This window comes from Columba livia, chromosome 1, assembly GCF_036013475.1.
Source record: "Columba livia isolate bColLiv1 breed racing homer chromosome 1, bColLiv1.pat.W.v2, whole genome shotgun sequence".
In the NCBI taxonomy this organism is placed as follows: Eukaryota; Metazoa; Chordata; class Aves; order Columbiformes; family Columbidae; genus Columba; species Columba livia.
The window spans coordinates 191,949,398-191,975,687 of record NC_088602.1 but is presented as its reverse complement, the minus strand read 5'-3'; the positions used below and the strand labels follow the sequence as shown (position 1 = coordinate 191,975,687).

Below are 26,290 nucleotides of genomic sequence, written 5' to 3'. Positions count from 1 at the left end.
CTTAGCATTTCAGATAGCATTAAGTATATTATGCATTTGCACTTCTAGATCTTCCATTCACATGCAATTATGTCTTTTGATTGACATTTATATTGCCAACATTTACTCTGCAGTGTGCATAGTTAAATAAGCATTAATTTTAAAAAAATCTGGTTTTCATATCTGCTTGAAAACTGCAGATATACAGCCTGCTGTGTTCCTGTAGTACTGGCCTGAAGAGGAGATGCAGGAGCTTGTACCAGACAGTGGAATGAACTTGTGATTTGATTCCCCAGAGCTGGTTTCCCTTCAGTCCTCCTGTAACATGAAGGTGACTCAACAGTGCCGGTAGCCAATGCAGCTATGCGGAGCGTGTTTGTCTGGTGTTTCTTCACAGTTCTGTTCAGGTTTCCCTGGGGGACAAAGCAGTTCAGGAACAACAGTGACATTGCGTATGCTTGAACTGGGAGCACATGGCTCCTGTAAAACTTCCATCCTGAATGGCTTGACAGTGGATCATTTGGGAATTAGGGATGAAAGCAACAGATGTTATTCATTCAAGCACCTGGATAAAGAAATGAAAACCTGAAAACTACATATATTATTTTGACAAAGCAAAACAGTGAAACTTGCATTTGACTGTGATGTCCCATCCTATTCAGATATGGTGCTGTTTGTTTTTAAATGGAAATATGGCTTGGCATAGCACAACAAAACCATAAAGGCCCTTGTGGCCGTGTTACATCTGGGGCAGATGTATTTGATGTTCTTACTTTGATCTCCTGTGTAATCAGTGTGTTTTCAGCTTAGATCTTGAATCCACATCTTTTGTAAACAAGAACAATTCCCAGACCTTTTGATCTGCAAAATGACTCATTCTTCCACAACTCTACTCTAGAACAGCAGAGAGAAGTGATTCCTGTTCCAAGGGCTTTCTTTGGCATGCTTCTCTGAGGCATAGAAAGCTCTCTCCTAAAAAATGAAAGGGGCTAAACAAGGTCTTTACTGGATATCTTGGAGCTTTTTCTTTGACATTCTTCCCCTGGCTTTCCTTGTGCCTTTAAAAACTTGGATAAAGTTTCCCATGATGACTGTATTCATTGACTGCATTGCCTGGGACTTGTTTGATAAGGAAACTGGGACTGTAGAGAAAGAAAGGAAATAATGGATGTATAGAGGCTGATGGGTTGTGAAGGATGCAACGAAACTGTAGACAATGAGAACAGAGACAGCAGAGCCAGCAAGGACTTCGTGACAGGTGGAGCTTTGAGACGAGCTAGGCGAGGACATAAGGACAAAGGACTGAGGTGCAGGACAAGGGCGTTGCAACTGGCTGAGGAGTTTGAAGGAGAAATTATACATCTGAACTCCTGGGATCAAGCCCTGTGAGTAGGAAGAAGTGATGGGAGGTGGTGGGGAGAGAAGCCAGGCAGCATGAGGGGTCCAGGGCGGGGGGAGTGGGTCTAGCTTGGGAGGAGAAGAGGAGAAAGCCTTGGAGGCACGGATGTGGAAAAGACAAGACAAGACTAAGGCCAGCCCAGAGAGAGAGGGAGAAGTGGTGACCACTAAAAACATACTCTTCACTGTACAAGTGCACGCCTAACCTTCACTATTCATCCACACTTACCACTTTTTGTGGAACAAATTGGCAAAATGTCCTCTTCCTTTCAGAACGAATGAAAATCTGTTCCTCTCTTCTCTGAATTTAAGGGGTTAAGTTTTGTACTAAAAACCCCCACATTAGCCTTATGTAAAAGTGTGAGGGTTCATTTCAGTTTGAAAAGTGATTTTTTTCTTTGAAAGCGTACAACCATTTTGGAAAAACATTTTTTTCCCACCTGTCTATCCCATTCAACCTGCAGTACTAAATAACATGAATCTTGCTAAAAATAGGGTGAGATCATGTGAGGAAAGACAATCCCAATGCATTTACAGAAGTCTGAATTACAGTAATTCTTTTTACTGGTGCATTTTGACTTTTCAAATCACCCTTAATAGTACTCTTTTAAAACACACTTTTCCATTACTAGATAGAAACATTGCTACCTAATATAATGAGACATTACCCACAATTTCTATTTCTGTTTGCCTCCTCTGTTGTGCTTCTTTTGTGTGATATACTCAGAATGTGGGTAGTAGCTGTGAGCTATTTTTGGTATGTGATACTATAGATGTGAGCAATGGCTCACATTTCAGAACAGAGGAGGATTCTGCAGAAGATATCTCATTAGGTGCTCTTAAAATTATATAACTCACAAATAATGTTAAATGTTGCAGCCTCCCTGGACAGCAAGGCATGAAACCCGTTTGTGTGTAAGCAAACAGAAACACAAAGCAGTGCTGCATTTTTCTAACTAATGGGTGTTGTTCACCTTCTAAACTGCTTATTTTGGCAGTCACTACACAGGCACAAATCTTATATTTTACTTCTGTTTCCCAGTTAAATTATTTGTTTCTTGTCTTTTCTCAACTAGAGGGAAAGCAAGTGTCTGTGATTCTATGATCTCATTTCTTTAACCTGTGGTTTTTTACCTGAAAAGCACTTACTGCGAGCTGTGCCAGAAAGCTTGCTATGGTGTGTCATCTTCAAGCGCTTGAGTGGCTGCGTATCTGGGACCTGCCGTGTCCAGTGGGGTCACAGAAACCCGGGCCAATGAGCTTCCCTGGCATGGCTTTCACATCGTGCACAAACACATACTTAAAATATGCAGTATGGGCCAAGACACCCCTGTTGCCCTTTCCCTTACTAAAAGTACTGCTTGCTCATCGCGTCATTTTTAGCTTTTGACTAGAAAACTGATGGGGTTTACTGAGAGGCTCTGGGAGTTCCCCAGTGTTTTCCTTTGGAAAAACCTACATCCTGTTATTGGGGTACTTTTTCCACTTCCCTTCACAAAGTGAAAGAGGTCCAGGAATGTTTATCTGCTCCCAACTCTGTCTGGCTTGTGTCTGTGAACAATAAGTGCCTAAATAAAAACGGAAAGCTATCTAGTGGAGTGCTGATTTAAAAACCAACACAGAGTGAATGGCATGTAAGTATACACAAGTGTGTAAGTGTATTAAACACTGTGTGACTGATCCTAAAAAGCCTGTGCTTCGGGCCTCAAACATTTACATTCATAACTGAAAATTTATTGTGTATGCCTATCTTTACCTATTTCTATACAACACATATGTGAGGGTGTATCTGCTCATTTCACTTCATTACATACACCAATGTGGACCTGACCTTTGGTCTTTTTAAAATGCTGGTGAGGTTTCCCCAGTGTCAGCCAGCCACTAGATGGGACTGTGACCCTCTGCCTGAGAAGCTGGATTTGGGGGCTTTTGTGCATGGCCTTTCTGTGGCTAATAGGTATTTGTTTAATGTTTAGCTGCCAGGTCTGGCCTGTGTCTGTAATAAGTCCCACACAGGCAGGAGGCAGGTTGTGCCTGGAGCCTTCCCTTTCACCCAGTTGGAAGATGGAGGGCAAGGGACGGTGTTTCTGGGTGAGAGGCTGGATGGGGAGGGAGATTGCTGCCCTCATGCTAACGTCTGACTGCAGTGTGGGAGGGAAGGGTGGCCCTGAGACCCACACTGGTCCCCCTGGACATTTTGCTGTAGAGATTTACAAGTGCTCAAGTGATGTGTTTGGAGTGAGACTGCTGGATTCACAGTGAAACCTGGTAATAAAATGAAATCTGGCCAGGCAAAAGTTTGATCCATACACACCCCTCACCTCCACTTCCATAACACCGAGACAGAAGCATATGTGCACTTGGCCGGACAAGAAAACCATTCAGTGATACTTCTTTAAATGATAAAGAAATTACTTTTTACATTTTTATAGAAGGGAGAAAGCTTAAATTATGCATGCATTATCTAGATATATTTGGGATATAGAAATCCTTTGTGCAGTTATGATATTTATTAAAAAAGAGTCAGTGGATAAAGAAAGCCTGGACAATAAGCAGCCCAGTAGAGGTGAGACACCTGGTTCATGTCCACTGTTGTTTCCATGTCCCATAAGTTTATTACAGACACATGAGACATTTTACAAGAATAAACCCATATTGATGAAATACCTTTGCTTCCCTTGGGGCAAAGAGAAGGCCTCTGAGCTCAGAGATACAGTAGTAACATTTTTCCATGTCTTTTCAGGGTAAATACTAACATCTTCTCCTCTTGAGGCATTCCCTGTTACACCTGAGTACTGTGCCAGTCCTCTGGTACAAGGTCCAAAGATGCCATAAGCCTTCTCACCTTCCCAGTTCCTCCCAGCTTACTTTACTGCACTTTCTTGGTTTATTGTTTCCTTAAAGCTCCCCGAAGCTCTCAAATGCCTTGAAAACTTTTGGGGATCATCCAGTTTGAAGGTCAGTGGAGTCAATTAGGAATGTTTCACTGACTTCAGTTAATTTGGATAAAGCTTCCATCCATGTTTGTCTTATGATTCCATCCATGTTTGTCTTACGATTTTCAAGCATTTGTGAGGTGGAGAGGCATGATGATTATTCTGGAATAAGCTTCCAGCTGTGTGAACCACTACAGGTACCATCACTAGAGTGACTTTAATTCATACAACTGCCTAAGCACATGGCAGCTGACTCTCAAGGTCCCATTTGAACAGCAAAGCCAAGAGCTGGGCTCCTAGAGCATCCTCTACACTTTTGGAGCATACTGGAGATTTGTTTGCTGATAAAAATCAGCCTGAATGCTTCTTCATCTGAACTCTGTCTGAGCGTGATGGATGAGGTGTCTGATTCTGAAGCTTTCAAAGGGTCTGACATAACCACAGGAGCATGTGGTATGCAGTGGTACCAGGTTAGAGATTCCCAGCCAAGAGCTGTCTGAGCTGCTTTGCAGCAGCCTCTTAGCTGGGGAAAGGGACCCATAAGCAGTGGTACTAATTCGTTGCAGTATATGCATCTGTACTCTGGGAGTTATTCAGAGAATCAAAGGCACTGGAGAAATCTGCAAGATTATTTTGTAGCTTCTCACAAACCAGATGATACAAGAAAATGAGCTGGAAATCTCTTTTCTTAAGGAAAAAAAAAAAAAAAAAAGCCAGGCAATTACAGGTCAAAACTGCAGAGTCGTTTTCAACAGCAGCAAGTCCAGGAAGGGGAAAGTGAGGACAGCCTAGAAACAGCTCCTTTAAAAGCGCTAGGAGAGGGAATTCCCTGAGCTCCATTTTGTAAGGAAGTGTCGGGAGGCAAGAAGGAAGCACTGTGGTTCGACTGCAGTGAGAAATAGGCCTTTTGTGGCTTTCTGTGGTCACCCAGGATTTCTGTGAGGTGACCTGGTGTTTTGAACACTGATGTAGCTTGAGGTGGATCATCCAGGGAGGAGGAGAGTGAGAACTCCACAGTCATGTGGGCCACATCCTGGCCTCTTGAATCCAGCTGGAATCTACTACTGCAAATCCTTGCGTGTTCAGGGTGTCCCAGGTATTGTCATTTTCCTTTTCCTGACAGCGTCTCAGACATCAGGTGTGTTGGTGATTTAAACTTGCACCGACCAAACTATAAAACAGCTTCTGAGTAACCAGGATATGATTAAAAACTTTCAGCACCTGGCTTTGAACAGGTGATTAAGTGCTTTATAGCCTGTGCTATGCACACCAGACCCCATCCTACTTGTATCCACACTAAGCAACATACACAATTTCCTTTTTTTCACTTATTTATCTTTGTGAGTTTTTATTGGGTTCTTTTCTTTGCTGCTTGGTTACAGGTTTGTGTTGGACTGTGAATAATTGCTTCAGTTGGTTGCTTGCTAGTTTGGTCTAACTGATCTCATTGATTTAAAATAAAATATACAAAAGTCCAAATAAATATAAGGAAGAACCAAAGTGGCTGCAGAAACAGGGTTTTTTTTACTGTCCTAATTTTCACTTCCTGTTTGACTTAGTCTGCCATGAAGGTCCAGCTGTCAGAATTTGTATCTCCACACACACACTGTAGCAGAATGCAAACCCTTCTCTCTCCCCCTCCCTCCTTAAGTATGGAAGGAGTGGGCACATCTCCCTCTCTCTCTGCCACTTGAGGCTAACAGCTTCTTTTGTTTGGCCCCAGAGCACCCTGGCCAGGGCCATTAGGATAAGGGAGTGCCGAGGTGCCAGTGAGCCGCTGGGCACCTGCGGCCAGTGTGGGGGATGTTTGGAGGCTTCAGGGGCACCCACAGCCAGTGTAGGGGTGCAGAGAAGCTTCTAGAATGCCTAAAGTCAGATCTGATCAGCCAATATAAAACGGGACTCTCGTCGAGACTCCGCCCATTGTCGCGGGTCTCTCGGAGCACGAGCAAGATGCTGCTGCCGAGAGCCCCCCTCCCCGGCATGGAGACTGCGCTTGCCTTGCCGCCACGGGTGTGAGTAAAACTTCTCGCAGGATTGCGAGTATATTTATACTTTCCATGCACATATGCACGTGTAACTTTCCGTGCTCAATATGCGCACGTGTAAAATTAATTCTCACAGAATCGCGGGTGTATTTTCCTTCCGTGCACATTTGCACATGTAACTTTCCGTGCACATTCGCACGCTTACTTTCCGTGCTCAATACGAGCACGTGTATAAATTATTTCCTCGCACAATCACGAGTGTATTTTCCTCCTGTGCTTCCACATAAGCACGTGTAATATTCCGTGCACATTTGCACGTGTAAGTTAATTAACCCTCGCAGGATTGCGAGTGTATTATAAATTTACCCTGGCAGAATCGCGAGTGTACACTTTCCGTACTCACTACGAGTACGTGTATCTCTTTAAAAATAATCCCACACCGTGTTCAGGCAAGTGTGTACTCCTCCAGGACTCAGGGACGGCTCCAGCATTGTTTTGGGTGAAGCCATGTGCATGCACTCTGTGGACCACCTGTTGTATTAGTTGCTGCCCCTTAATAATTTTCCTCAACTGATATCTGAACCTGTATTTAAGTCACTTTTGGAGTGCTAAAACCCTGTTTCTCACTGGTTTAATAAAAGTTGTTTTGGATCCTGTTGTCCCTTAAACTAGCCTTGGGGTGCCTCCGTGACACACACGTACACACGAACAGATACAATGAACTCTTTCATAGTCAGGATTTACTGGTAAATGGATAGTAGTGTTGAGTGCCTGCTGCTCTCCCGTTCATGGCAATTAGTTTGGATTGGATCATACACACTTCTGAATGCTGCCTGTAAGGTGCTTCGTGACCTTGGATGTCACACAACATCCCTCTCCTGTCCGATAGTTAAGTACTGAGCTGCTAGAGCATCTCCATGTGAAGTGGATCTCAGACTCTCTGGAGAAGATTCTTTTTATTCAACAATTCCTTATAAGTATTCTCCAGTAAATGTTCCCTTTAGTATAGACAAGGGTATGAAAGGCTTCACTGAACAGTATTACTGAGGTTGTGTAGTAATGAAAAATGTAGGAGCCCAAGGATTTGTTTATAGCAGATTTCTTAGCAGGTTGAAAGTAAAAAGTATATTAAAAAAATTTAGATCAGTGTATATAACTACTCCTGTATATATGTTTTATAGTGCAATAGTTCAAGAAATATCAAATTCAACACATTTTTTTCTTTAAATATAAATGTCAGTTTATGACAAACGTTATAGCCAAGTCATATCACTGAGGAAAGACAAGGGCTCTCTTGCTTACCATGTCTCTTCAAATTACCTGCGCTGAGTTGTGCAGACATGTGTAAACAAAGCCCAAATTAATAATTTTCTGGGTATGTTGCAAAGCCCAATTTTTATAACTGGTAATCACAAAGGACTGGGCTAGGGAGTAAGAAATAATAAAATGTGTGCACGGAATAGAATGATTTGAATTTACATATTTGGAACTGTTGATTTTTCAGTTCCCGAAAGCACTGAGGATAGACATATCACATGAGCCAAATCTTGTAAAATTGGCTTCTGCCTTGTACCGGCATGCTGTAAAACGCATTTTAAATCCTAGCACCAGTCTTCCTTCTGCTCTGTGAGTCCAACACCAGCTGCCACTGGTCAGTCTGATCTTGCACACTTCCAGAGTGGTCACTGAATAGGAGGAAGGACATAATGCTGAGCAGCAGCTGGGATAAACATGTGCCAAGCCTGGAGCCAAGATAACTCTGCTGTGAAGTTTTTAAAGTGTAGTGGCTGGCCTGACTAAAGCTACCTGGGCCTTGGACATGCACCTCCTAGTTGTGTTGAAGGCACATACGGGGTGTGTGTATTTAATGCCTGTGAATCTGATGGCTGTGATCTCCTAGTCTGCCTGGCCATTTGGGAACAGGAGATCACTGGCAGTTAAAACCATATGTGTAACACATGAAAAATGGTAAGAAAATGTGGAGGAAACATATATTAATTACACGAACAAATACGGTAGGAAAAAAGTTCATCTTAGAAAAGTTACTGAAAAACTTAGTTATTTAAGATGTCATGTCAAAATTCAAATTTATTTCATCCTAGATTAGACTCATGTGCATCTGGATTCAGTTATCTAAATGTAGGTCCTGTGTCATTTCAGCTTAGGTCTTGTGTAATTTTCAATGCTTGTGAGACATCCCACCTGTTGTTCAAAAATATTTTGAATACTTTTCAAATTCAGTGTAATATGTCATCTTGTGAGGGTGCCTCAAATGGTTTAGAGTACCTACATACTCTAAAGTAGCGTAAGACACCTACAAGTATTCCTTGAATACTTTAAATACTTTGGACACCAAAACCTAGTTATCTTAACCCAGTGCTAATTCCCCCTCCTACAATTCAGTGACATCAATTCCAATCAACAAACCTCAAAACTTCAGCTTTGCAAATGTCCATCAGTATGCTTGTACTAGTAACTAGATAATCAGCATCACACTGTTTTAGTAATGATGAAGGCATTGGAGAGCAGTAACAGGCTTAAATTAAGATGAAAGACAGCAGATCTAGTTGCTGTTCTCTGAAAACATGAAGGAGTTAGATTTTTGCTTCCTTTAATGTCTCAGGGACCAAAGAGCCTCACAAGTCTTCAAATTCAGAAAATAAAAAATATTGCTTTCTCAGTAATGAGGAACAGAAGAATGCTCAGTATACTCACACTAGTAAGTTGTTATCAGTTACTGAATCCAATCTGGAAGCTGGAGCTGTTACTGCGGTTCTTTCCAGAATCTGCTTTATTTATGTAATGTAACATTTCATCCAGCCATGCTAAATGAAATGCCACAGAATATGCACAGAACTGCCCAGAGAGAGGTCTTTGGAACATGGACATAGAGTTGGTTTCCATCAGAAAGTACAAAGGCAAAAAGGACCTCAGAACCTTCTGTTCCCCAAACGTGCCCAGAACACGGATGCTGGAGTTGACCCCTTCAGTTTGTGATGACTATGGGAATTTCCAGCTTGATCTAAATATGATCTAAGCAATTCAATTTGTCAACATGATGATAATTCTCACCTCCATGTCACCACTGAATATCGGAGTGTCTGTTTTGGACACTGTGTGCAACTGTACATGGAGTATGCTTCATTGTATCAATTAAGCCATATCTTTTTCTTTTCCTGTATCATTTGATCATTGATAACTCAAAGCCTTTGGCATGAGAAGAGACTTCTGCCTTTATTACTCATCCTTTTATTGCCTTGGGTTTTATCTGGATAATCTCAGGTAACTAATTATGGTTTTGGTACAGTGGCATTTCTGGGAATGGACCCTATTTTTATACAAAAGCAGTCACTCAGCCTCAGTGGAGCAGACCTGTGACCTTGGAACAACCACTCTTTAACAAAGCTTGTTACCAGCTACTCCAACCAGACACACAGCTGAATGAGTATTTCCCACACTAGTGTCTATACTTATTTGAGGATGCCTCATAGTTTTATTCTACCATTTTAATGTAGACCATTGGCTGATGTTATTGGTTATATGGAATTAAACATTTAACTTAAAAAATATGTTCCTAGCTATGAAGTATAGGGTGTGTATTTCTATTTTCCTTTGTGTGTGTCGTAGGAGGCAGCCTGTCTCTTTCTCTCAAATGTTCCTGATTAATTGTTACAGAAAAAATACAGCTCTAATTTTATAAAATGGAGAAAAAATTGTATCTTTTCACCTCGATGGAACTTAGGGATGGATGGAGCGATTTACTGAAGCGTCTTCAAAAATATTTCACCTTGGGACAGAAAACAGAAAGGAAAGATTTAGCTTATTGCAAAATGCAGGGTTTTAACAGCTATGTATACTGTGTACCTATACAGGTGCCCTAAACAAAAAGCAGTGTTTCCTAACAAATCACAAGAGTGTTGTATGGTTTCTAACAATGTATCTAAGATATCTGCATGGCCCCATTATCCAAATGTCAGCAAGCTTCACAATATTTAATGCTTTCTCTCATAAAATCCCTACTAAGGAAAGAATGCCTCTGTCCTTCTTTAGCAGATAGAGAACTGGGAAGGAGTTCAAAGTGTTGCCTTACAAAGGCTGCTGCACTGAACTTGAACATCTGAACTTGTTCCTGAATTTGTGCCAGCACACGAGCTGCTGTGGCTCAGACCTGCATGCTGTGCTCTTTAGCCCTCCCCACTGCACTGAAAGGAAACCTCCAGGAGGGAATACATCTGTGTAACACCATATGCAATCATAAAGGCAGGTATAGCTGTGTAGCCGTACAGCTCTCTTAACGCAGGCATCAGTCCTGGCTAATGCAAAGCAATGCCAGCTTGTCCAGACAAACTACATGAACTCTTTGAGCTTCCTATTTGTTCTTCTTCAGGTTTGTTTCTCTTCTTCCCTGGGACAGGAGAGGTACTCTTTAGTTTTCAATTTCAAATCTTAGGTCTTTCAAAAGGATTTTTTTCAAAACTGTGAAAATCCAGATCAATCTTTACAGCTCCAGACTAGCAGAAAACAGAATGAGGCACAAAAGCAAACAAATCAGTCAATCAGTCAGTCAGTCTAATGGTTGGGATCTTTCTCTGGTAGGCAAATAATCCATAATACATCATGTCAAATATTTAAAATAAATGATCTCTCCATAGTTCAGGGACTAGTGCATGGTGTGTTGGCATTTCTCTTTATACAGGGTAATATTGCTTGCTGGAATGGGAGATTTTAATGAAGAATTTTGGCAGTGTCTTGAGTTATAGTCAGCTGTCATTTATTATCTACTATCATAGCAGCATGACAAGTTTTTCTTGGCATTCTAGGCACTTTCAGAGGACATTAGAAAGATATTTAAGTTGGGTGAGAGATGTAGTACCACATGAGGGCAGGATTTTGAAATCTAGGGATTAAGGGAAGGGATGCATATGATTACTAGAAAGCTCCTGTCTCCAAACTGCCAGTGAATGGCTAAACAAAAATTAAGCCAGTTTCCTCCTGGTTGGTGGGCACAAAAATTTCACTTTTGGTAGTCACCGAAACCTGATCCATCAACATGATAATGGGTCATCCTGCCAATTATTCAAAACCCTGCTAAATAACAAACACAAGGCTGAAATGTTATGAAGCATTAGGATTCGTCATTGGCCAACATTTGTATAAAGAGTAGCTGGGCCTGTTGGTTTAGGAAAGTTACAAATCCAAGATTTTCTGTTACCACCACACTTGAAACTAGTTACAATGCCTCTTTTAAAATATGTCAGATCAGTGTTCAGGAATTGCTGAGTTACAGAACAGACTTGATTGGAACTCATTGTCTCATCTTATGACTGTTTCTTTCTACTTTATTTCTTAAATAGTCAGTTATCAGAAGTAATCACACTTCACAAATTGAAAGCAATTTAATACAAAGAAGCACTAAATTTACTTCAGGAATGTTGCCTTGGTTTTCAAAGCTCACTAGGAAACCAGATTTCAGTATCTACTTTCTTTCCCCTGTCTATAAAAAAATGCATCTAAGTGCAGAAAAAATACTGCAAACTAAAGCAAGCAGCTATACAGTAGGTCCAGCAGTGAGCACTGAGTAGCTGAAACAGTAAGTTAGACATCAAAAAAGTCAGCATTTCATTTCTGATCCTTGGACTTAGCCTGCCACCACTGAGGCAAGACAAAATTTTGCAATGGTATGTGTTCAAGAGAGCCTTAAGCTAGCTCTGAGTGAAAGCATAGTGCAGCACTAGACACAGATGTTGGTTGGTCATAGAAACAGTATATTGCTGTGAACACTGCTCTGAGCCCAAACTAACTCTGCTTCTAGCTTGGGTTCAGGGCTGCACAACCATCACTACTCTACTTGTGCTCTCCTGGCTGCGAGGATCAGCTACACGGCAGATCTGCACTGAGTGTCCTAATACACTGCCAGCACATCCTAGGTGTTCTGCTGGCCTCAGCCCTTGCTGCTGCAGGTCTGCACAGCTCCACTTACCTCTTGGTTACATGCCAAAGGATGGACAAGAAAGAGCAGTTTGATGGGATTTTTTTTTTTTTTTTTTTTGCCAATGCTTTTTGAAGTTTTTATAGACAATTCAGCCTCAGCTTATGATGAACAGTAGTGAAGGACATTTCCATAAGCCCCTGACCATATGTTGATACCTGACTTCCCTATATAGTTAGGCAGTGGTCACTCAATAGCACATTAGCTGTTCTCCCTTGCTTTACAATTTTGCTAGTCAGAGATTTTCAAAAATACATCATGTTCATAACCATGGTGCATCAGAGGAGAGTAACTGTCTTCCTTCTTTCAACTTTGAATGAATCATAGAGTTAATCATGGACACCTAGAAAGCTGTATTTCCAAATATCAGTCAGCTATTTAAAACCTGTGATCAGCTGTCAGTGTGTCCTGATGGAGGTTGGATGGCTCCGAAATGTTGACAAATCCACTATTTGAAAATAAAAGCAAGTTATAACACACCAGACTGCAAGCATCTGTACTGTGAAGGCTGGATGCAAAGCTTAGAAAAGAATACAGAGTGGGATTGCGTGCTGACAGTTCTCGGGCATTTTTATTCCAATGTTTCATTTAGGATGATTTAAGACCTGGATGAGCAATGCCAACAAAATAAATAAGTAAATGCAGACAGGCTACAAGAATGCGGCTATCATGGGAGAATGACAAATACCCAGATACCACATTCTAATGGGGTCCCAGATTGTCCGCTGCCTTGGTGCAACAGGCTCTGTGGCTTCTGAAGTAGTTTTAAAGCCATGCACTGACTCCTGATGGTGTACAGATATGACATCCCTAAACATTTGCAAGTGTGTTCCTGTGTGCATGCATTCAGATGCGCACGTTCACATGCTTCTGTGATTCTGTTTGTGAGGACAACACATTAATAGGAGAACAGAGAGCATGGAAACCATGTGGAGAGCTGAGGTGGCAGGGAAGGGAAAAAGCAGAAGATGTAGGCATTACCTGATGCCTTCTCCCCTTTGGTACAGTTCTCTGTGCCCAGTTACCCTCCAGAGTCAGCATTATCCCTGTGAAGAGAACTGTGGAGCCCCTCCCCATCTTTCTTTCCTTTACAGCATACCTCAGATTCCTGAATCACTCTTCAGCTGATAATCTAAAGATTGCACTAGCCCTCTTCGCCACAAACTGTTGGAAGATGCCATGGTCCATTCAGCTGATTTCTAGTCACACTAATCCTTCTGTCAGGGTGCGTGAATGGCTTCATCTCATCTGAGCAGCATCCCTTCATCCCAGTATGTTGTCATAGAAATATCTGAGCAGAGGCACAGAAACAAAATAATTATGCAGTGGTAAATTTCAGAATATTATTCCAGCCAGCCAGAGACTTCCCAAAGTGAACATAGTGCCTTTGTCTTTAAAAGCTTTTTTGTGGGTTTTTCTTCCATAATTTTCTCTAAATGATTTTTCATCCTATGACAACATTTAACATTTACTCTAACTTGAGACAAAAAAAAAAATCAACTGTAGTTTAACTCTGAACTGGGAAGAGGGGTAATTTCTTGTGTTTGTTTTACACTGCTTTTGCTAGTGCTATGCTCTTCAGGTGTGGATCTTCATGACAGAACCTCACTAATTGAGCGCATGACCAGCATTAATATATGCTTTGAAAGGCAATAGAGAAAAGTGTTTTACGGTATCTAATAGTGGTGTTATGGCACCTTTGAAGGATCCTGAGCCTTGACTGTGGATGAACACTGCTAAGAACAGTACATAGATATAAAGAGATATGCAGACCTTTGTTAGTAAGGGTGACTTAGCTTTGGGCAGAGTTCTTTTCAAGGACAGGCATAAACAGAACATTTTAAAACTAAGAGGACTTTATATTTCTGTATGGGTGTTTGCTGGTATTTACATCTTACAGTAAGACTGAAACTGTAGGAAAGGCAGGTAAATCAGTAGGAAAAAAAAAGTATTATTATCCATGGTTTCCAAGTGGATAAAGAGAGTACAGCAGAGTGCGTGAACTGCCTGGGGTTGCACAGATGATGTTTGTGCTTCTGCTGAACTGTGGCTCTTGATGAGATGGACATTTGTTGGAGTATTTTCAGCCTGGGAAGCCTCTTAAAAGTTGCATCAGGATGCCAGGGAGTGTGGGAGAGCAAGCATTCACAGAGGGGAGTGGGCACTCACGGCTTTCATGCCGTCTGGCAGGGCTCATCTCTTGAGGGAGAACATCAGGGGAGAGGGCTTGCAAGCTTGTGCAGAGCTAGAGAAGATGGCTGAAACCTGAGACTTCTAGGTCCAGCATAACAAAATCAAGAGAGAGTGGACAGATTAATATCTCAGTGGAATCATGACACATTCACACAGAACAGTTAGGGTTGGAAGGGACCTCTGGAGATCGTGTAGTCTATTCCCCTTTTTCCCTTTCACAGTCCCATGACATCCCTTTCCATCTGCCATTTTAAACTGAATTTCTGTTCCCTTGATATTAAACAGTAATCAAATTTCATCAAAGTGGCTGCAACAATTCAGCAGTGGATGAATTGATTTCTTTGTTTCAGTCTTCATCACATATGTGTGAAAAGTGCTGTAAGATCTGTTAAAGAGGGAGGCATAGGTTAGAAAAAGTCAGGGGATTAATGCTACAGCCTGATGGGTGGCCTCCTCTGGTCTTGGAGGAGTTTTAAATACGTTCTACCACAGAAGTGATCAAGAGAGTTCCATGGCTTTATACTTAGGGAAAAAACTCCTGGATGATGGAGATTTAAATATCAAGTACAGACTTGAACCTGTCATGTCCTGTGGATGTCCTTGTTGAGTATTACCTTTTGGCTTAAATAAACTCACCAACATAGTCATATTATGAATCTCATATCTGCCATTTTTTTTTCCCAGCTGACAATAATAAGTAATTCAATCAAATTGCAATATCTCCTGTTGTCAGATAAGCCACTGCCTTAGGAGGCCATGCAGCACTAGTGTAAAGAGAAGAATACAAGCAGACCAGTAACTGTAAAAGATGGGCCTTCAAGATTTGCATTTCTCTATCTTTTTCTTCTTTACTACTACAATATCAATTAAGTTAGCATTAATATATACTAGAGCATCTGGACCAAACTAAGTAGTTGTCTTTTATATTGCAATTCATTGCAGCGCTCAGTCTTTCTGAAGTAGGATACATGAGAGCAAAAGTTTTATTTGAGCTTGTTATCTCATCTGGTCTTACAGACGAGTTAAAAACTCCAGCAATTTCCATTTTTAGTTAGGAGACATCCAAACTTAGTCTTTGATGTTCTTTGTCAAACTGAGATTAGAATACATCTGTGCGACATGTTAGTCTAGATTTTTAGCCTCTCTACTTTGGCCCCTTCTTCTGTGTTCCCTCTGCTCCAAAAACCAAAACCAGACACAATCTTTCTGGTTCAGGGGCCACATCTTCCATTCAGAGTGTAGCACAGTGGTGCCTATGAGACACACATTACAAAGTGTAACTGTAATAATAGTTGACACTTCAGAAACTCAGCAGGACTCAAGCAGATTTGCTTTTACAGACATTTCCCTCCTCTCCCAGTTTTTGCTTTTGAAGTGTTTGAGTTAATCTCTGCTGTAATGCAAAAAAAAAAAAAAAAAAAATCTCATATGATTAGGGAACCAGTTTCTGGATATGTGAGAAAGTTGTGCAGTAATTTATAAGAAATCTTTTAGCAAAGACCTTACCATACTTCTGCTCTTCGGCACTATGAACATAGAAGATTGTTTCCTCTACAATAATCAGGGCTACATGACTGTAGTCATTTCAGTCAATATAGCTATAAGAGAAAGACAACATTTGTGAGTTTCCATCCCAGTGTGAACACAGAGTTTTTTAATCAACTTGTAAATTGATTTATATAATCTAGGTCTTGCTCCCTTTTGTAAAAAATTATCAATCTGTAGCAGTGCCTAGTATTAATATACATCCAATCAAATACATTTCTTCAAGCAGCATATGGCAATTGCATGAATTTTAACTGAATCAGTTCAAAAAGTTTTAATTAAATGGATGTAATCTCTGCATGTAGCTAGCCCTTGGTCACAGAGTTAATCTAGATGACTTTCATGGGAACTTCACTTCATCTTTTATCTTTCTGCCAAGCCAGTAGAAATTAGTGGTTGCATTGTGAGGTGACTCAACAAAAATAAGACAGCATTAATCAGTGGGAACAAATCTTCATTTGCATAAGTGTAAACATGTTTCCAGAAATAGAGCAAACATAATATCAAGATTCACTAGCGTGTCGCTCCCACATCAACAGGTTACAGCACCCAGCTTTCTCACAGAGGTGACAGTCTTCCTGGTAACTTTTCATAGATTATTTTTGTCAAGAACATTCCTAACAGAAAGCAAAGAGAAGATGGTGTTAACACCTAGCCAGGAGCAAACCTGCAAATACCTGGGTCCCTGATTCATGCATGGAAACTCAGTACTAGATGGTGATTACCCATTTTAGTTTGTGTCCTCCATCAGTGCAGCTGATTTGGGGACCTCATGGCATTGCACAAACACTCGTTTGTGCTAGAGAGTGTTGACAGGTCTCTGATTTCAGAATGCCTGGTCCCAGTGTAAGTTACAGCAAGGTTTTTTTAATGGGTACCTGTTGAAGAAAAGTTTCCATGGGAATGAGAAAACACAGAGATCTACACTCACTTTTGTTACCTCACTTTTGACATGTTTCAGATTGTAACTCCCAAAACATCAGTTGTCAAAGGCCAGGCAGCTGAAGGAAGACAGGCAACAAAGACATGACTAATGCAGTTGTGGGAAGCTACATACCAGTGGAGGACTTTCTGCAGCTATCAGTGGCCTTTTATGACCACTTTCTCCTGAAGATGACTCACATGCCCCACACTAAAAAAAGTGCATGTATTTTAGGTGACAAAGGTGAGGAAGGAAAAGGCAAAAATCTATTCCTGGTGGAAGCTCTTCTATTGACTTCAGTGGCGTTCTGTGAAAATACCCAGACTTCTGGGATAGAAGGGGCTGATATTCATATTTGAACTTGTATTTGAAGTCACTATTGTATATACAGGAAATGCAGAGAACAGTAGGAAGGTTAGCAATAAAAATAATTTTGGTATTATATCATATAAAGGGTCTTGGATGTGTGTGAGACTTTGATTTCCTCTGTTGCAAACAGAATCACCGGTTAAGGTTCAGAATATTTTGGTCTAAGTACTTAAGAGATGAGCTCAGGCTTGAATCTAGCTTCTGTGTTTGGAAGTGGTATTGCATCCAGCTGTGCTTTCCCACCTCCCTCCTTTTTCAAAGGTGGAGCAACAGGGTGCAGGGTGCGGCAATTGTCCCTTTGCCTGGCTACAGGAGCAGCAACCTTTGGGAGAAGGGAAGAGTAAAAAATTTCATGTGATAAGCAGTTTAGCTCAACTCAGGCCCTTTGAGTCCTAAATTTAGATACTTAAACTTTTAAGAAGGATATGTTGATAAACTGTAGTGATCTGTAATCTGTGAGAGTACGAAGTAGGTAATCTAGACTTTTCTATAGAACAACAGAAGTTATAAACTTTGTATATACAGTACTCATCGCTGTTTTCATGCAAGTGAATGGTTTAGATTTGTTCTGGGCACAGAACTCTGATTCTCCCAAATGCATGTGTCTTTGCTAAGGAAGTGATGTGCTAGGGTTTGAATTGTGTGCAGCTGGAGGTTAGAACTATTTTATGCTTATAAAGTACAGCTGGGATGCAGAATTTTCATATGTTTCGTAACTGAATCAGTTAGATAGTAATAAGGAAACAACAAAAATAAAATGTGGAATTTTTTCCTAAGGATCTGCTGCAAATGACGTATGATTTTCTAGACACTGAAATATATATATTTTTTAATTTAAATTTTGCAAGAGGTCATTTGTCACAGATGAATACTACCAATAGCTAAATACGTAACTGATAAGAGCTACAGGGACACAATCTAGAGCAGAAGGCATACAGAAACAGTTTGGACTCATAGAAGCTAAAGATTAACATGTGAGATCCCTGACCTGCTTCTGCAAAGCCAAAAAGCTGCCCAGCTGAAAAGCCTTGGAGGAACTCCATCACTAGGGCTGTCTCCTGAAGCCTGCTCAAGTTGTAACCTAGCAGCAGCAGCACTGATGTCCACACAGGTCTTCTTCTTGGGGATTGTTCTTCTACTTCAGTGGAGGAGGAGATACTTACCTGATGTGTTGTGTGGAGCAGGCTGGGCTGGTGTGAGTACGGTGTAACCAGACACAGCCCACAGAAGCAAGACAATGAAATACCAACTGCCTGGCAGCTTCTGCTCTCTTGCATGACCCAGGCTACTCTTGCAGGGTGAGCCCTGAACCAGGACAGATAAACCCAGTGAGAACTGAACAAACTTTATATGCATCTGCTAGAGCATCTCTGCAATGTGCCTGGCAATCTGAGGCGCTTGAGCAGACACCCTGCAGAGACAGCTTGAGTTCATGGCTTAGTAGCTACCGGACCCTGTGCGTCTGGGCAGGAGCTGCCCCCAGAGCAGGGGTCCAGCCTGGTGTAGGGCTGGGCTGGTGGGCTTGGTGTGGGTGTCTGTGCACCCCAGGCACCTTCATCCAGCACTCAGAGGGCTGAGCATGAACTCTCACCTTGCATGGTACTGGCATTTTTTGCTCAGCAGATTAAAGCCATCTGAAGCTAATTCACATAATGCTAAGTTTTCCTGACTTAAAAAAGGAAAAAAATGAGTCTCATTCCACAAAACCACTGATGGAACTCTCCACCAGGCCCTTGCTCAGGGTGGCTTGTGATTGCATGTTGAGACTGATATTTAACTGAAGGAGATTTAAACACTCACTTTAAGTGAGTACATTCCTTAGCTGGCCCTGAATTGGAAGCACTAGTGTGTCTTCGTACACAGTATTACTTATATCACGTCCTAAATATGGCATATGTTGAGAAGTGGTGAATGAAGTCAAATAAACTACAGTAAAAAATTTCCTTCCTATAATTAGAGACAGACTGCAAAAAATTCCATCACACAAATAAAACATAAATGCTAAGTGAACAATATAGTCAGGTTTAATGATTTATAACCTATTATTTTATATATACCTGGTAACATCAGAACTACTACATATATCTAGAAACAAATGAAGAAACAACTTACAAAAATATTAGTGACCAAATAGCACAGACAGTGTGCTGCTTTGCTGCCAAATCATGTAGATTCCTTTTTGATAGTTTGTCTCTCTGGATTTCATCCCTATCTGTTTTTGTTTTTATAGGTATTCTTGTATTTCAGCTCTAGCCTTGCAAAAATACAGACCTCAATGGAAATAGAGACACATAGGAGTGTTTTAAAAAGGTTGTTTTGTTTTGTTTAGCAAGATTTAGGTAGTATACTTTAGGCCATTTTTATATTTTTTAATCTTCTGCTTGATCTAGTATTTTACATTCCTCTTAATGTTTAAATAAACCTTCACTTTATTTATCCTTATTATCCAAACATTCCCTTGATGAAACCAAGTTTTTGCTGTGTACAAGCTGCCAGGAGAAAAATCTTAGCTCTCCTGAAATCAATATTTACTTAAAATTTAAATGAAAATTGTTAGTTCTGAAAATCTTAGGAGACAATCTTGTCTTGCAAGGAACTGAAATAATTTAAATTGCAATAGTGAATGCCAGACTCCATGCTGCCTCAAAAGCAGTTTAATGTTCTTCTGATATTAATATCTGCTAATAAAAATATGAAATCTATCACTTCTTCCAGTGTGAAGCCAAAATAAAGCAGACCAGACCCACTTATCCTTTCACTGCTGTTTTGAAGTTTTGGCTTGCTGTGCTGCAGAAAAAAGGTACAGTTTTCTTTTAAACATGAAGCTTAATGTGATCTTTGATCTTTGCACTTCAAAAAGTTTTTTTGCCTGGAACAGTCTTTCACAGAGGAGTTATAAATCCCTGAAAACAGAAATTTATAATAGAAAAGCTGTCACCACATTAATAATGGTATCATAAATGTGGTGCTGCTTCTATAGTTAGTCACTGCTTAAAAATAAAAACCAGGAAAATAGGATGTTCTGACATGAAGTCTATCCTCCTGTGCTCAATGTCAAATGGTCAATATTTAGTCAACTGTGTTTTTTAAAACTGTTAACTATAGTGCATTCCTTTGCATTTTTCTTTCTTTTGAGAACTTTCATTTGTTGGTATATAAAATACTACATTTCCCCCGACAGATAGGAGTTGGAAAAGAGTGAAGATTACATATATTAAAAAGTTTCATTACATAATAAAAATTATCTTGGATATTTACTTAGAAAGCCATTAACTGGCTTACTTTTTTTTTTTTGACACTGCAATCTTTGTCAGCAGTTTGGATTCAAAGACTTTAAATTTAAAATTTCCTATTGATCTCCCGTAGGTCTTGGCATCCTTCTTATTTCTTCTGGACATATGCCAGCTCTTTAGGCTTTAAATTAATTTGGAGGAGAGGAATCACTTAAACATACTGTAAATGATCTAATACGGTAAACTTTGTAGGCATTCAATAGACTGTGTGTTTGTGTTTGGTTTAGACATGATACTGAAAGCACGTGTTGTAGTATATTAGTATGTATCTACCTGGCACAGGGAAAAAGCATAAATAATGGTACAGTACAAATTTCACAACGACAATCTTCCAGGGAATATCCAAACAAAATTCTAAAAGAAAAATTGTCTGTTGATACAGTGTGCTCTGCTGGAAGGTCTTTTGGACATCGACAGACACACAAAAACCATAACAAAAAATGCTTGTGAAATGGAAATAGATAACTTGTGCTACTATCATAAAGCTGACACTGCAACCCAAAGATTTTGGTCTTGGTTGCAATATTTGTGATCCAATGAATTTTAAATGTTCTTGACATATGTATTTAACCCTTTGCATGGTTCAGAATGTGACAGAAGGATCTTTTAATGACTGAAGATAAGCAGAAACAGAGCAGCCAGCTGTAGCAGTCCTGTTGAGGTGAGGGTGTAACCCTGTAACCTTGAGATGCAGGGTGTAACACAAAGAAAAATGCTTCATTTTTTTTTTTGGTTTGAATTCTCTCAGACTCCTCTCTCTGAAGTCTTCACTGCTGCTCTTGTTCTGCATAATTGTGTCATAATCATCCTTTCTATTTCCAACTCCGTTTTAAAACACATTTCTTCCTAACAGACTACCAAACATTAAACCTTCTGTGGAAGGATGTAATTGTAGGAATCTTCAGAATGAAAAGCCCTTCTCAGCACCAGTGCTGGGTGACGTTATGGGATGTGGCAGTACTGCAGAACCTCCTCCTCTTATTCCAAGCATTGCTGGGCAGAGAAAAACTGTTAAGTGCACATTGAACTCAAAGGGTTTTCATCATCATCATCTCATTTACTGTACATTTTGACTGGTCTTCATTTTCCCTTCCCTATGTCATAATACACAGAGCAGCCAGAAATAGCAGTGTGAAAAAATGCTGTTACTGTTGGCCCTGGTCATAAATCGTCATAGCCAAAATGAGGTGCTTTCCTATCACTGCATGCAAAGCAGCAAAATACTAGTGTCTTCTGCAGAATTCTGTCGTTCTCCTCAGTACAGGACACCTGAGTGTTATCGGTCATCCTGGGATCTTCCCTCAGTATTACCTTTGACAGTGTGCAGTGTGCTGTCAGCACAACCAGATCATAAGTGTTTTAATATCCAGTGCTTTAATATTTCTGTTTTTTGGAGAGGGTCAGAACTTGGCCATTTTAGGTACTTGGATATTTGCTTCAGTAAAGAAAAAAGGCACTCGTAACTCAGAGCAGTTAGTGCACAATAACGCTCTATTGAAGACAGGGCAATTTGTAGGCTGTAAATAAATTAAACATTGAGCTGAAGATCATATAGAAGCCAAATGTGAGCTATGAGTTTCTTTCCTTTTGCTAGGTTTTTACTTTTAGTTAACTAATTCAAGATAGGAACACACCTTTTTTATTATTTTTTTTATTTTTCTTTCTTTTTTTTTTTTTTTTTTTTTAAATCCTTAGAGAAGGCAAGACCTTGCATCTGACAAACCAAAGCAAAAGAACATTTAATTCAGGATCCAGATTTTGCAATTTAGGTCCATCTGTGATAAGAACAGAGTGTGAACTCATGGAAATGCTTGTGTGAATTTTTAATAAATTGTCAGTGGTCCATTATGATACAAGCTAGAAAACTGCAAATAAATGCAGCAAGGAGCTACCATACAGACAAGAGGTGTTTCCTTAGCATTGAGTCCAGCCCAGCCCAGCCCAGTGTGCTCCAACAAGGTGCAAGGAGTAACAACTCCCCACAGCAACATTTGAGTCCATCTCACAGAGCTGCTGCAATGTCAGTAATGGGGCATGGTCAGAAGCACTTTGTTCTGCAAGGACAGGACTCAGAACAAACAGTGGGAGAAGCATTTGTATTTAATCTGGTAACCTGATTAAAACTAGTTACCTTATTTTCAACAAACAGATTACATGCTAACAAGTGCAAACATTTGTAGTAGGTTAAATATACCAAAAAAGCCATGAAGTCTAAAAAAAAAAAAAAAGACATTTAATTTCTTTTTGGTCTGCAAATGATTTGCACTGACTTGTCTGTTTTGCCAAGGAAATGAGAAAAGTTCATTTTAGGTCACTGTTTTTTAATTCTGTTATTTGATAATTTTTTGGCAACCTAACCATACAAACAGATACTCATATAGCTCTAGTTCATAGTTCTGGTGATGGCTGTTTTCCAAGATGTATCTGGGAAACAGTTAAGCTCCCACAAGTGCATTTATTAGGAAGGGAATTATATATTTGGGATTTTGTAATTCTTTCTTACTTCATTACAGTATTCGGTTTTCAGGATTGCAAAGAAGGAAAAACCTAATCTCTTCAATATGAGGCACACAAATTTCAACTTAATACGCAATGTGAAGAATGAAAATTCCTTTTCTGGGTAGAGTTTGAACACTCCTTTAGTAAATTTTGCAGACACACGGAAGTAATCTGAATTATGTTAAGATATGCAAATAGTTTTCTATGGAAACTAGAAAAAGCTGCAAACTTTAAATCCCAGATGGAGTCCTTATTAAGGAAACCTCATACTTCTGAAAATCCTATTTCTCCATCTGCTTGTAATATCTTTCAAGTGTCTCTCTATATAATTGTACTGATGATTTCTCTGGGTCACATTCTTTACTGTTTATTACATAATTCCACTCCTTCCCCAAAAATGCAAACATTCACCTTATCAGTCAGCAAGGACTAAATTCAATTTCTTTGCTGATCTGAGCAGGAGAAAGTGATATATTTGCGGCACTGCGGCAAAAATTCCACCAAGGGAGCGTGCAGCTGGAAACTCACTTCTTCCTCAAACTCTCTGCAGAGAGAAGTATTGTTCTGGGGACCCTGTCCCATCCTTGTGGTCTGACTCATTCTGACTAACTGAGTTTGAGAAAGCATCAGCTATACTCCTTTCTGGGAAACTGCAAAGGAACAATCATGCTCCAAATAAATACAAATAAGTGAGCGGCAAGCATCTGGGAAAAAGCAGTTTAGAGAAGTGAGAAATTATTTATTGTCATCCAGTACTCAGCTACAGAATAATTCTGGTTGTTATCTTATTTTTCTTTCCTGACCAAGGGAATTAAGTTTATAAGTTGTGAACCCAAGCTCAGTACAGGATTTCAGAAAATGAGAGGACACATTTGGTTAAATTTGTATTTCAAACTGTTGTTTAGAGGTTTTTATCCAGCCATTTCAGTTTAAGAATGCAATCAATTTCATTGACTTCAGTACATTCTTCAAGTGCATTAGCTTAAGCCTTGGCTGATTTACTTGGAGAAATGTTATGTTTTTTCAAACAACATTCTTGCTTCTCTATTTATTTGCTTGCATGTTCCTGAGAAGATGATACAAAAAACAGAGGTTCATCCTCCTGATATTAAAAAACCCAAATCAGTACCTACTAGAAACTACTTGCACTAGGTGACAACTTTTGATAGGGAACGTTACAGACCTGTGGAAATAAAATAACTGCACCTGCCCTGAGCACGGCGATAGAAGGAGGGTGCCAGCTGCTAAGGAGCCCTCAGCTTTTCCAGCTTTCATAGGGTGCACGCAGGAGGTGCTGGCTGTTCACTGGGGATCCCCCACTTGGAACTGTAGGTCGAGATACTGTATTTTTCTGGGTATAAAAGCTGTATTTCACAGTAATGTTGTAAAGCCTGCAACCTCTGTAGTAGACAGATGGTGTCAGTCTTGTATTGAAGCTTTATAATTACTCTCCCCTGGTGCTCACTAGAACATAATAAATTCGACTGTTCAGATTTTTTTTTTTCACCTGTACTTGCCTAACGGAAAAAAAAAAAAAAAAAAAGAAAAAAAGAAAAAGAAAAAAAGAAAAGGAAGTGACTTGCCAAAATCTGCTGTGAGCAGGTCACACAGACTGTCCTTGAATTGCAGTTAGCTTTTGCAGACCAGAGTGCAAAATCCGCATTTCCTTAAAACTGAGAGCTCTTCTCTGAAAAATTGCCTGATCTGTCTGTCTTGATTTCTTTGTCAGAATGACCGACTCTTGCAGAAATGCTTCTTATCAGAGAGAGACACAGAAAATAAAGAGTGCCTGCAAGACTTTAAATGGACGAAACCTGCCCAGAATTGGAAAAAAACAACAGCAGTGAATGACAGATCATTTTAAGGCAGGCACCACTACCAATAAAAAGAATTCTCATAATATGCAGAGCTACAACACATTGCTGAAATGATAATTATTATATAATCCATTACTTAATGCAAACATTATGAGCTTTTGGATGAGCTGTAAAACCAAGTTCTTGGCCACGCTTAACCTTCAGAAGTGCTTTGGCACTTTGGCCAAGAGCTGGGGTGTTAACAAAAGGGCTCTGTCCAAATTCCATTTTGGTAACTGTATTTTGCTTAACTGACATTTGCATGTAATTTAGTTCTTATAGTTAGATACATTATTATTCCTTGCTTGTCTCACACTGCAGTACAAAGCTGCTGTATTAAGGGTTAGTGCTGTCTTGCCAGGGGTTTTGATAATCCAGAGACCAGCAAAGGGGTTCCTGTTAGTACCAGAACAGGGCTTGTGGTCAGTGTTTTGGAAGTTTGGAGTGAAAGTGCTCTATAAATAAATGTCCATAACCAAAACTCTGTTTCAAATATCACAGATACCTTGGAAGCCTTGGTATTTGCTGGTGATGCTGAACCCCCGAGACTGTTGACAATGTTAAGGGAGTTGGTTAGCATCCCTGCTGAGCCCTGAACAAATGAAAAAAGAGCACTGGTAAGAGGGCTAAAGAAATATATGCTATGTGTATTTTTCTTAGTTGAATTTAAACTATTGATTTTCAAAAGTATCCATTTTGCAGTCTATCCAAAGTCTGTACACTGCTTCAAATTTGAGCAACTTGTCTCCAGAAGCAGACTTGGCAGTGTCCCTTGTCATTTCTTTTGTGAGGACTGGGTAGGGATTTGTGTTCTGACCACCTTGTTTTTTAGATAGGACATTTTGGAGAGCGTCTTTAGGAAATTTACCTCATCTCCTTGGGAAGGTTACTCCCTCACTGGATTCTCTGTAAGAGGAATGTTTTGCTGCCTATCTTTCACGTACATCATCTTAAATATTGTGATTAGAGCTGTATTAGATAATCATCATGGTAGCCAAGGCTCCTCAGAGCACTTTGTTTGGGGCAGTCTGGTCTGCACAGCAGTGTGAAGGCAGAGGAGGATCTGCCCACAGCAGCTGGCAGAGGGTGAGCCCAAGCCAATGTAGTTACTGCAGAGTCCTGCAGTCCCTCCTGCCTTCTCAGCCTTCTGAAGGGCCGTGTGTGTACCAATGAAATGATCATGGCTGCAGTGAGGATTGGGGTGTTCTCCTGCAACTGCCCACAGTGTCTGTCAGCCGAGCTCATGGCATGTGTTTGAACCACCCAGCGCTCTCCCAGGTGGTACCTGCACTTATTTCCTGGCATAGCGTGAGCCTGGAACAG

General features: G+C 40.3%; 1 long non-coding RNA gene across 1 annotated transcript in view; it reads left to right on the top strand.

Annotated features, from left to right (window-relative positions):
* Positions 1 to 23,260: 23,260 nt before the first annotated feature.
* The window catches only part of LOC110364699 (uncharacterized), a 41,710-nt gene continuing 38,680 nt past the window's right edge, over positions 23,261 to 26,290 (top strand). Inside the window, exon 1 of the long non-coding RNA XR_010469603.1 lies at positions 23,261 to 25,584. This is a non-coding gene — a long non-coding RNA (uncharacterized LOC110364699). The remainder of the gene's footprint in view (positions 25,585 to 26,290) is intronic.